General features: G+C 43.3%; 1 protein-coding gene and 1 long non-coding RNA gene across 15 annotated transcripts in view; one reads left to right on the top strand and one right to left on the bottom strand.

Annotated features, from left to right (window-relative positions):
- ATXN1 (ataxin 1) overlaps positions 1–13,427 on the bottom strand; it is a 451,903-nt gene that overhangs the window by 49,092 nt on the left and 389,384 nt on the right. The window lies entirely within an intron of this gene.
- LOC145516713 (uncharacterized) lies at positions 2,716–12,417 on the top strand. Its single transcript, XR_014061693.1, has 3 exons — positions 2,716–3,025; positions 8,188–8,644; positions 8,852–12,417. It is a non-coding gene; the product is annotated as an uncharacterized LOC145516713 (long non-coding RNA).

Here is a 13,427-nt window from a genome sequence, read left to right as displayed (position 1 = left end):
TCTTAGCCTGTGTGTGTATGTAGGGGTGGTGGTGGCGTGGAACTGCACTGTGCGTGCGTGCGTGTGTGCGTGCGTGTGTGCGTGCGTGTGTGTGTAGGGGTGGTGGTGGCGTGGAACTGCACGTAATCCTGTCACAAACAGATCTAAGCGGTCATAATAGACTTCATTTTACACATAAGGAAACGAATGATTAAAGATCAACATTGATAAATGTCTCAATCAGGGAAGCAGAGCTGGCAAATTAATTACACTTCTGTTTAATCTTCTACTTCTAAAGATAGATAATGGAGGTTCTATTATATATGCCCATCAGTATCTGTTAAATGAATATCATTTTATATTTCACGTCTTTGAATTTCTGAACCTCCAAGGTTTTCCAATTGGCACATCTAATCCCAAATCACACATACTCAAGGAATGAGATATTAAACAATAAAAAATGTAACAAGGCATAGGAATGAACAGACTTGAGAAATTTTTCTTTCCTGTTATATTCACTAGCTGGTACATATCTTAATCTGCATCTTAGTACTTAAATTGATAAAACTCTATTAATTTGCACTGATATTTTAGAGAGGGCTAAATGAAGATTTTCAAATTTGGGGGATGAGTCAGAATCTGGAATGTTAAAAAGTACATTTCAATATGTATGCAAGATAATCAATATACCATAGTTTTAAAACACACTCCTAGATGCATTTACAGAATAACCCTCTGAAAGTAATGGATATGACTAAGCTGACAAAGCTCTCTAAATTCAGATAGTGAGAAAAGATAAGCTAAATGCCTCTACCCGGGGCACCCCCATGCCTCATCCTACAACCTTCACTTCCAGAAATCACTCTATGGTCACGACAAATGGAAAGAAGCTTTCCCCCTTTACATTACAGTAACTTCAGATTGTCTGCCCAGTCTTCTAAAACTCTTTAATATTCAAAATGAAAATGGTAACAGAGGGACAGGCAATATGCAGTTCCCCCTATTCTGCTCCACCTCCAGTAACATCTCTGCCCAGTCCCCAAGGACAAATAAACCCAGTATCCAGTAGAGTTCTTCTGCCCCCTAGTTACTGTCCTGAGGTGTGGCCTTACAATGTGCATCCTTGGAAATAAGCATGAGCCATGGAGTAGCCGAGTCAGAATCTTGTACTGTGTGATCAATTCTACTTACTTGGTGAATGCCTGCATGTGGGGTTAACCTGTAACACTTGAGTGCATCTACTGTTTCACTCCTGACTTCTGAGCAATTACAGACAGTTAAAGATGTACAAAAGATCATAGTCTACAATCCCCTCTGCCTTCCACAAGCATGTCTGATAATCTTCAGCATCTGCTTAAATGCTAGCTTACCTTTAAGATAAACTGCCTTTCTTTAGTTCATTCCACCAGGACCGACTCCTTCACTGGAGACTATTTGCCTTGGAAAATGAGTTTTCCCTACCTCCACGCAGGATGACTACTATGTATAATGGTCTCTGAAATAATATTGGAAACCAAGAAATCACCTGTCATGAACTATGAGGCTATTTAGTTATGAAGAGCAATATTGATATTTACCTTCTGACTCGTCATGCTGGAGGGCAAGGCAGAAAAAAACTTGGGTTTCCCTAGTTTCTATGCCAAGATAAAGAAAACCTCTGCATCTCACCTCTTCTACCTTTTCAGATGGGGAAATAATGCCAGTGGTGACAATAATGTTGTAATTGTCATTCAGAGCACTTCCATGTGCATTATTATCCGACTTGCTCCTCACAGGAATCCGGTGCGAGACGGGTATTACAAATACTATAATGTCCAGAAGAGAGAACTGATGCAGAAGGTTAAATGATATGCTCCAGGCAACCCAGATGGAAAACAGCAGGGCTTCTGCTTCCGCTGTCAAGTTCAGGAGGAGCTGTTCTTTCCACATTAACTATTTCCCCCTCCCCCATCTCCCCGCCAGACATACTTTTTAAATGCAACTGTTTTTCATTTGGGTCCATTCTTCTCTTCACTAATAACAATCAAAGCTCTGAAAGGTACAGCTCTATGAAAGAATAGAAGCTACTCAAACTGCTTTCCCATTGGTTTTATAAAGTTTCAAGAGCAAACATTAAAAACTGAGTAATGTCTAAGGAGAACAAGCACACAAAGATGGTCTTAAAAGTTGAGACAGCCAAGAGAAAAGAAACAACAATTTTTTTCAGATACCTAGATTATCACCGAAACTAATATTTGTAATGTAGGACTAAAATATTTTTGCTTTTCTGATATAAAAACAAAATGGGCTCATATTTAGAAATACAGAAACTTTAAAAATATAAAAATTGTTCATAACCCCAATCTGATATATCCATTATTTACATTCCAATTATTTTTGGCATGTATATATATGTAAAACATACAATGTATATATGTAATAAATATACACACTCTATGTATATTTAAAGCTCACATTTACCCATGTATATTTAAAAAATTAGAATAAATCTGAATATATAGTTTTAAATTCTACCTTCACTTAACACTGTATTGTAATTCAAATTATAGGATGGAATAAACTATTTTTTAAAACTAGTTAAAGACAAAATAAAATTGGAAAAACCTTACAGTACAGACTGCAACTAATTGTCAAAAGCACTTGGTAAGTCATTTTGGCATATAATTTAATGGAGCTAAATCTTAATCAATCAGCAAACACTGACTGAGTCCTAAGCAGCTGGAATCCTTGTGCGAGGCAGGCTTGGGGATGTGATGGGTAAGACAGTGTTCCTGATGGTGGGAGCTTACGTTCTAGAGTCTCAGAAATCAGAGAATTACAGTAAATTTGAGTGACCTGGGCTCGATTTGCCTTCACATTCCCTAGAAAAAATGGTTTTGCAAAGCAAATTAATGATGTAAATCATGCTCTAAGAATAACACTTAATTTACTTACAAGAAGGAACCATAATCACTTTAAAAATATCCAACTGCATACAAATATTTTATTAATTAAAAATGAGTACCACTCAAGCATCTGTTGGAGAAGAAAATGGCAACCCACTCCAGTATTCTTGCCTGGAGAATCCCATGGACAGAGGAACCTGGCAGGCTACAGTCCATGGGGTTGCAAGAGTCAGACACGACAGTGACAAAACCACCACCACAAGCATCTATATATATTAAATATGAGCTAATACAGGAACTAAAACTGATGTAGCTATATTCTTTTTATGTTTTTGACTTTTTCTAAGCACGTGTGAATAAGTGGGGATTTACTGTATCAAGAAAACTTAACGATTTTTGAAGATGTTAGTATTTCTAATTAACACTAGTCCCATTTTTAGCTGGTCAAGTAAAAGAAAACATGATAGCAAAAGATACACAATATGCTGATCTATTCTTCAAAACACCAATATTTAAAGTGAATTGACAGAAATGTTTTAATTTGGTTTAACCTCAGGTGTCTAAAGATGTCCTAGAAATTTACACATTTCTTTGACTCCTTTCTCTACTGGACCAAGTGATTTTTCAAAATTTCTTTAATAAAATGACTGTTTGAGTAAACCCAGGGCAGGCAAGAGTCAATAGCCAGTTATCTCTACATTATGTTGTTGATACACATTTCCTTAAATCACATTTTCTTAACATCAACCAGTCAAGGCATTTTGCAAATCTGACCTACTTCTCTTTTATAAAACCGGAAGGGATATTAGAAAAACAGAAAGTCGAGCATCTCAGTGAATGCCAAGACGACGACTATGCTTTGGAAGAAAGGTTGGCATGGAGCCTGAATCGCCCACGTCCCTGGCCTCCTCAGATCCACAGCCAGACCAGTGAGAACGAAGAGAATGGCAAGTAAAAGCAGCAGAGGATACGGAGAGAAAGAAGAGAAGGAAAGAAGCTGAGAGAGAACAGGAGAGACACTCACAGGAGGCCCAGATGGGTGAGCCAGGAAGACACCACAAAGAGGAAAATCCCCCAACACAGAAATGCACTAACTCCTCTTCGTCCACCATACATTTAGCTCCAAGCCTGTCCACCTGGAGAGGGGGAACTCCAATTGGTGATGGAAATGGTTATTTCTGAGGCACTGGGGGCCCATTATGCAATTCACTGACTCCTTCATGGTAGTCTTATTAACATCTAAGAGCCTCAAAATGTGGCTAGGGTGGAGTGGAGAAGGTAGAGATGAGGGCTTTCTATGGCAGGAAGGAGGCGTGTGATATGATGCTGGACAAAAGGCCCAAGTGAAAATCCTGATCTTGCCACCTGAGCCGCCTCTGTTTAAGGCTCACTCAATGGAGGACAGAGAAGCCTGGTGGGCTACAGTCCGTGGGCCTGCAAGGAGTTAGACATGACTTACGGCTGAACAACAACTAGTCCTGGAAGTCTGCAACCAGTGCTTGTAATCATATCTCCACTCTGGCTTGACAGTATGGTTCTACTTACAGATGATCTGGCCACCACTTAAAAAGAACCTAACACTTCTTATTTGTGCCTTAGTTTTCCCATTTATACAACTGTTAATTTATTTTCTATCTGCTTCATGGGCACGTTGATGTGTACCAGTGAAAGGCAATTATTAGCTAGAGAAAGGTAAATGACAAATAGACCTTTTGATGGGTTCCACCCTTATTTCTGGTAGAGCAATCCAGCTCATTCTGGGAGCCAGTCTGGGAGCCAGTCTGTAAGCCACTTGTTTATCAGGTTAATGACATCACACCCAGGTTAGATCTGTTTATCCCCTCCACGTCCCTATGAACTTTGTAGCACTTTCCCTACTGCGGATAACAACCTAGGTACACATCAACATGCGCGTTCAGTGTTTTTCTACAAACACATACAACCCTCACATGCATCATGATGACATAAACCATGTGATAACACTGCAGTGACATTCAAATGATACAGCAATCACTCAATAAACAAATTCCTAAGCAGCTGCTCAGCACCTAGAAAGGCACCAGAACCTGTTAGGATGGGAGCAGGAAAAAAAGAAGACAGTGTCCCTGCTAAAAAAGAATTTATGATCCAGTTGGAAAAAAAACAATGCTCACCCATAACAAAATTAGAGGACAAAATCATATTCGGTTAAGTGCAAAATTGCAGAGTACAGTCAATTAGCAAGCTAGAAGGTTTATTAGAAGAAGCAGTAGCTTAACAACTTTTGTTACTGTAGAGCCATAGTGCAAGTCGGCTTAAACATCAAATCTGGTTTCCCACAACTGATTAACCTGAAAATGGTTTAGCACAACACTAATCCTTTAATTTAACAATCTATAAATGCCTTCTCTAATAAGTTCCACAGAGCCCTTCCTTGGATTCATAGCGACGAAGCAACTCTAACAGGTTCTCCAATGCTTGTTTTAATGAGCACCTCTGGACCTTAATGAAATATCACAGGTCCAATTGAGCATCAATTAAAGAGAAATCACCTCAAAAGGTATAAACGGTGATGCATCAACAGTGGCACACTGCTCCAGGTTAGCAGTGTCGAAAGGATGCAGTGAGGTCAGAGGGTAAACGTGCCCCAGAGATCAGCCGCTTCCACCTCTGCCTGACGTGCACATAAGCTGGGCCATGGGATAAAAGGAGGAAACCCCAGCACATAAATATTATGGGAATAACTATGGAAGGAGAAACTCTGAAAGAAGTGAAATACATCTGTTCAACCCACAATACCTTTGATGCAACCTGCATGTTTTCTTCTATTTTCCCAAGGCAAAGAGGAGAGTGTGGCATTAGTCAGGGTCCCTGAAAAATGTCAAATTTTTGCAGAAATGCAAAAAGCCTGTGTGGCAGCAGTGAGCCCTGCTTAACTCTGCTTCCGGAGAACACTTCTTAGATGGGCAGAGAGAAGGCACCCACTCCTCCACCAACCTGGTGACTTGGCAGAAGTTCCGTGGAGGACAGAGGATGAGAAAGGCTGGATCAGGTCAGGACGGTTCCCTGCTCCCTGCAAACAGAGACCAGATGTGCCCAAACCCCAAGACCACATCAAAAGAACTCCAAGGAGAAAGGCGTACTAAGGAAAGCTCTGGGATTAGCAGGAAGGCATGAGGATTTGGAAATGATACATTATCGCCCAGGCTCCACTTCTCTGATTCCCACGACTAAGCCATCTTTAACAGACTACTCTCCCCACCAACCCCAAGCACAAATAGTTAAACTTGAAGATCTACAGGCCTGTTGCTTAGGGTCCAAAGCAAATATCTTCAGGAAAAGTGTCTCTGAGGACACAGCTGTCAACGATTCTGCAATTCCTTTATCTACTACAGATGCTACCCCTAGCCCACCAAATGTCCCTCTGTGTCTGGTTACGAAAATAGGAGAATTTAAAAATTCTTTTTTCATCCTCATTCTCTCACCCTGAAGATCACAGCAGTTTCTAGCGGAACCTGGATGGAACCCTTTCTTTAATTTTGGATCCTGAGAAAAAGCTTGGCAGTACAAACTCCTTGTGATTTGTAAATAAATGCTGCAAAGATTCCCCTGATAATGTTTGTAGCTTTGTTTTTTTCCTGTTTCTTGCCCTCCTATGACAGTTAAAAATTTAAGGGCTCCCTCTATCCCCAATTTAACCATCTGTGCCCTGTTCTGATATGGGTCGGGCACCACCTGTGTTAGGTCAACGCTGATTTGAGATTCTAAACAGTTCAAGCTACTCGCTTTGGAAAATATACTCCCTTGTGAATATATTCCATGGCCTCTATGTTTCCTTCTGCTACAAGAAAAAAAAAAGACTGAATAGGAAAAGGAGAAAAAAAAAAAAAGCCTGACAAAAATGGACTCTCTGTCCAATTAGCTATAGAGTTTCCAGCAGGGTTTTGCTTCAGATACTGTGCGAGTTAGATATCTGCACAAACCCTGGGCACGGGTGTTCCTAACCCCCACAGCACGGCTGCCTGCAGGATGGTACATGGAACACTAATAGCACACTTATTATTAGATTTTCTGCATGGTTACATAAGCCTACAAAAGGGGAAAATGTAAATGATTCAGGAAGATATTCTTCATGTGGTTCTCATGAAATCTTTAATATCTTAAGACTTAGGAAGAACTCGCCTGGCAAGATACAATCAATTTTCATGCTTCATTAGAGGGGGGAAGAAAAAGTCCTTTCAATAATGTCAAGGAAATGGCTATAGGCAAAAAAAAAAAAGGAAAAAAAATTACACCCTGGACTGAACAAAACCCCAAGGCACTTTGGACTAAATCCTTTCTTCGTGCCCACAGCAGAGTGGAAATGAAAAGGAATATTCACTTGGGGTCTGTGGGGATTGTCTTTGGACTAGTCTGTCTACCCACAGGATTTCACTTCATCTGGCAGAACTCATTATCGATCAGGCAGCTTTTTCATGAATCTGAATAGACTGTAGGTTAAACCTACCACAGTCCCCCTTCCAAACACACACACACACACACACACACACACACACACACACACACACACACACAGCAATGACAGGAAGGAGATAGCCAACGTGGGGCCTGAGGAGGTGAGGAAGGACTGGAAGGGAGACTCACACACACCGAGTTTCTTCAAAGGTAAACAAGTAAACCACAGCAGTGTATTACTTTCATTTTCATTTAAAACCAACATCTTTTCAGACAGTTTCCCTTCATTTCTTAAAAACTAAGGATACAAAAATACATTTGTTAAGAATGCCATTTACATTTTCTACCACTCGAATAATAGATGGCAAACTCTAAATTCCCTTTTTTTAAACCAGATGTTGACACCAAATTCTACTTTTTGGTTTCAAAATAACCCGTCTTTTGAACTGTTCAATTTTAAAGCATTGTCATTCTGTAGTTATACTCACTCAAGGAAGTCACTGTGCAAAAGGAATAGTTTTTCCTGAAAGGTGAACAACACACAGAAATACCTGATATCTAGGCTAGGGACATAGCCAGCTAGTTTCAAAATGATTTCATTCATTCATTCACTTACACAGGTACTTTTATCAATTTGTTTCCAGTATCCTCAAGAATTATACCATAAAAAACCCCACATATTTAAATAAAATAAAAATGGACCATATTTATAAATGCAAATAAAAAAAGCAGCAAACATACTCACTATTTCTGCCAAAATCCCCAAAATATGTCGACTGCTTCCCTGGTGTTTCAGATAGTAAAGAATCTGCCTACAATGCAGGAGACCCAGGTTTGATCCCTGGGGTCAGGAAGATCCCCTGGAGAAGGGAATGGCTACCCACTCCAGTATTCTCGTCTGGAGAATTCAATCAGTAGAGGAGCCTGGTGGGCTACCGCCCATGGGGGTCACAAAGAGTTGGACACAATTGAGCAGTTAACACTTTTACTTTCAAAATAAGTAAGTCTGAAGCCATTCCACAGGACTGTAAACAGTAGCTGCTCAAAAGGATGTTGTGGACAAGTCAGCTGACCGGTCACATGATCCCATTCAACGCTTACCATCACTCAAGCTTTCCTGATGGTAATTCAGATACTCCTCTTCCTATTGGCACAGATCTAAAGCCAAAGGACTTGCCTTTATTGAAAATTAACACAAGGCTTGAGCTGAGTTTCCTGCCTCTCACTGTCCCTCCAATCGCTGAGCACCTACTTGTGTGCTGTGCTCAGTCACTCAGTCATACTCAGCTCTTTGCAACCCCACGGACTGTAGCCCGCCAGGCTCCTCTGTCCATGGGATTCTCCAGGCAAGAATACTGGAGCAGGTTGCCATCCCCTTCTCCAGGGGATCTTCCTGACCCAGGGATCGAAGCCATGTCTCTTACGTCTCCTGCACTGGCAGGCGGATTCTTTACCACTAGCTACTGGAGTCGACGTCACTTTCACTTTTCACTTTCATGCAGTGGAGAAGGCAATGGCAACCCACTCCAGTGTTCTTGCCTGGAGAATCCCAGGGACGGGGGAGCCTGGTGGGCTGCCGTCTATGGGGTCGCACAGAGTTGGACACGACTGAAGTGACTTAGCAGCAGCAGCAGCTACTGGAGTCAGATTATATTGGCTACTGAGGTACTGGAGGGTCACAGGTGGACAAGTTACATTTCTGGTCTTCCAGGAGCCTGAAGTCCTGTGGGGGAGATACACACTAGCCAAACTGTCCCAGCACACCATCAGCAACACTACTGCAGGGCGGTGGAGGGGAGCAGTGCTCGGAGCAGAGAGGAGAAAGACTCTGTGCAGAAGCAGGCAGTCAGAGAAGCCGCTGTTGGGAACAGAGAGGACAAGATATCTGGCTGAATCTGGAAAGATGGGCGATCACCAAAGAGAGGACTGCATTCCAAACCAGGGAGGATGCACATAAAACAGTGATGGCAGAGGAGGGTGCATGGGCTCCGGGGACGGCACGTGATTTCCTAGGGCTCGGTGAGTTACAGCTCCAATCAAAGGCAGCAACACTGTAAATCACAGCAGGAAAGGATGAGCAGTTTAGCTCATCTGGAGACAGTGAAGCCCCGAGCACCTTCCTCCTCCTCCGTGATGGGAGAGCGACCTCGGGGACCATCCGTCAGCCCTCTGCTCTGGTTACGGGGCTTGCCCTTGGCCCCTTACACACATGCTCCCTGCCCGCGGCACGCTGTGTGCTGCTACTCAAGCCGCTCCCCTCCACCTGCCCATCCAAGATGGCCTTAGTCTAGGAAGCTCAGGTCAAATTCCTCTCTCCATGCATTACTTGAAGCTCAAGACCATTTACTGCTCACACCTCTCTGCTGACCGGTGCTAACCCAGATGACGCCTTGTGTCATAACAGCAATATACCTTATATTTACACACCATTTCATCACTCACAAAGCTCACACACGTCATTCCCTTTAATACCCACCCATCCTTTAAGAGTGGCATTAGGCCCATTTTCCAGACCAGTAGACTAAGGATCAGAGAGGTTACATCCCATTCACTATAGAATATATAACCTGTGGAGCCAAGACAGGGCTCTGAGTCTCTGGAGCCTATATGCAGCGCTCTTTCCATTATACTACTGGGCCTGCCTACCAACCTATTAAAGTATTAGGATGCTATTTGCTTGCAATAAGTCTATGTTTTATCTTTCACAGTGTAAGCAGTTTGGAAGAATGCTCTCCCGCCAATTACACTTCTTTGAGTCCTCCACGACACAGTGCGATGCAAGCACGCAGCAGGGACTCATTCATTCATTTGGTCAGTTTATCAATGACCATGTACAGAACACCTAGCTTGTGCTAGTCATGCACTATTCTAGGTATTAGGAAAACAAAGACCCCCTCTCCCCACCCCCCCACCGCCAAAATGCAGTGGAGACTCTGAGTCCTTCTGGAAGACAGGTGTGTGTAGAGGTTACTATAGTGCAGGCTGATAAAAGTCTCCTCAGAGGCCTCCACGAGATGCTGGTAGGATAGGAGGCAGCAGCAACTGACTGCCCCCAAGTATACGGGCAGACCAAGACGGGTCACTTCTGAAGATCCCCTCAAGATGGGGCTTGAAAGGATATACGTAAAAACTGGCTTAGGAAGTAAGGAAAGAGGGAGGAAGGGAAAACAAGAAAGAAAGGAGGAATGAATGGCTCTGCTTTCCTCAGGAAGGCCTCAGTTGTGCTGCAGGATTTCTGCCAAGTCGGGCTGTGGATGTCTCGGACTGCATTCAGGATGCAATCCAGGCTTCCATCACTGACTCATCACTGAGCGGGCACCCGACATGCCCAGATTGTGTGCACAGGGTGATGTGAACCGGGGAACGGGGCATTAGGCTGTCCCCTCCTTAGAAGAGAGGCTGGAGGAGGGGACAAATGCAGGGACCTTTACCATCCAAGCCCAGGGGACAGAGACCCCAGCTGTCATCTGTTCACAGACTTTCAGTGGGTGTCTCCTGCATGCCAGCTGGACTAACAGTACAAGAAACTAAGCTTAATGGTCCTTAAATATTAGGAGGCAGCACTGTGCCCTCGTTCTAGGCTTATTCAGAGGCTTGATTACGGTCTGATAGCCCAGCAGGTCCTGGTGTCTGGATCTCTGTGTTTGGGCTCTTGCAGGGAGAGAGTAAGGAACTGGCATTCACGTGATGTTTTTTTTAAGAGGCTTTTCTACCTGAAAATGCCAGACACATTTCAGATGTCAAATCTAATGCGATGCTCGGGGTGGGTGACTGATCCATGTGAGGGCTCTGAAGTGGGAGTAGAAGCCTGTCTGGCTGATTGTCTTTTCCGCACACGCGCATTCCGGTGTTCACAGACTTGTAGGCCATAAATAGCTCTTAGGGGAGTGTGAGAACACATCACAGACTCGAGAGGGCCTCGGCACCTGAAATCAATGAATGCTTGACACTCGTCTCCCTAAAAGGGGACTCTGTTGAACGAAGGGCCGCTAGACTTAGCCTGAGCTCTCTAAACCATCACTTGTGAGCATCATTAGGGGCTGAATTGTGACCCCCTAAATGCATATGTTGAAGTCTTGACCCCCAGCATCTAGAATCAAGGTTGTCACAGGTGTAATTAGTTAAAACAGGGCCAGATCAGAGTAGGATGGGCCCCTGATGCAGAGCAGCTGGTGTCCTTACAAACAGGGAAGTCTGGAGTTGGACAGCCACAAGTCAAGGGATCACAGAGGCCTGAGACAGATTCTTCCCCAGCACCTTCAGAGGCAGCACGGCCCTGACACCCCCTTGATTTTGGATTTCTAGTCTCCAGAGCTGTGAGAGAAAACATTTCTGCTGTTGAAGCCGCTCAGTTTGCGGGGCTTTGTGAGAGCATCCCCGGCAAACTAATATAGGGACGTGATGCTGTGTGTGTGTGAAGGAAGGACTTGAATCATCGAGCGACTGAAATTCAGTTTTCATGCGACAATATTTAATATCATCAGAGTCCTCTCAGCTTATATTGTGCCCACGCACCCAAACCACAGAATTCCTACCGAACACGAAAGACAGATGCATTATATAATACAATAACCTGAGCTGTCGCCCTTCCAGAATGGACAACTCTATCGGCCAGGTTTACCCATCCTGGCTATCACAATGCACTGCACTATGTCTCTGGGTAGGGACCAAACCTCCCACAGAAGTTCCCGGCGGTCAGACTGATACGCAGTATCATTATTAATGTATTCAATCTAAGAGCTGCTGACATTTCTATGCTGATTACACTTCTACACTTACAGCTTTACAACACTGAGTCATACTGAATGGAAGCTTATTCAAAATAGACCAAACAGCCTGAATTGAGGCTCCACTATCGGTAATTGACTATTATTAGTAATTTTACCCAGTGAGGAACTAAGCATCCGCTCAGAAGTGTGTGCTTTTTCTGGAAATAGGATTGACTAAGAAAGTGAATAATGCAAAGAAGGGATAGGGTAGGCTAAGAGGAGAGGAATGTTTAAACTATTATTTACCTATATGTTTTTAAAAATGCAAAACTCGTTTAAAGCTGTCTTCCCATTTCCCATTCATCCATGGCCGTGAAAGTGCTGACTTTCAACGTCTGTGACTTAGCCCAGGTAGAGATGAAGGCTGGCCTTCCACAGTGTGTGTTACAGATAGTTTTTCTTTAGTTGCTCAGCCGTGTCCAACTCTTAGTGACCCCATGGACTGTAGCCCGCCAAGCTCCTCTGTCCATGGGATTCTCCAGGCAAGAATACTGGAGTGGGTTGCCACTCCCTTCTCCAGGGGATCCTCCTGACCCAGGGATTGAACTCGGGTCTCTTGCATTACAGGCGGATTCTATACTGTCGGAGTGTTACATGTAGAGGAAACGTAAATCTGACAACAGGAAGCACTCATTTCAGGCTGTTAGGTAGGTCTGGGCCCTGTCTTCCGAGGAGGCATGGAGAAAGCAGGAGTGGACGGAAGGGTGGGGAGTAGGGTGGAACCATTCTAGGGTGCCACATACAGAAAGACTTCCTAAAAACCCTTTTTATACCTCTCTTCCCCAAGTTTCAGTTCACACGGTAACTGTTCCTCATCTTGCCTCTCACCTCCCCCGACTGTCTCTCAGAGGCCCCCATACTAGCTGTTCTCATGCCTCTCCTTCAGTGGTCACTGGATTTCTCTCAAGCAGCAGTCTGGCCTATCTCAGTAAAGCCATTCAAAACTTTCTGATCTCACAGCAAAGAGCATGGAAGACAAGCAGGGAACCAGTCCTCAGATGGTGTGGGATGGAGAGGACTGTGAACGTTTATGATTTGTCATTTTTCTTCTTCTACACGTGGTACACCCCATATTAATGCAAGCAGAACTGGGAGGGTGTCTACTTGGGAATACTCTGTCATACCAAACTTATTCCACTCGAGCTCTTTACGCTACTAAGTGCACTTTTAAATTATACATCCTTTTCTTTCTCTAAACTATAAAATTTAGTCTTTCACTTAATGAGAGAGGCAGTAAAGCTTAGTACGTACAGTAAATGCTCAATATATTTCGTCCATTATTGATGATAATTAATACTGGATTTATACGCCAATAATTCACCACTTATTAAAACATAAGTCTTGAAATATAAGTTGCCCC

This window comes from Giraffa tippelskirchi, chromosome 8, assembly GCF_054371585.1.
Source record: "Giraffa tippelskirchi isolate mGirTip1 chromosome 8, T2T-mGirTip1v1.2.pri, whole genome shotgun sequence".
In the NCBI taxonomy this organism is placed as follows: domain Eukaryota; kingdom Metazoa; phylum Chordata; class Mammalia; order Artiodactyla; family Giraffidae; genus Giraffa; species Giraffa tippelskirchi.
Note: the sequence above shows the minus strand (reverse complement) of the source record. Positions and strands in the feature narration are given on the sequence as shown.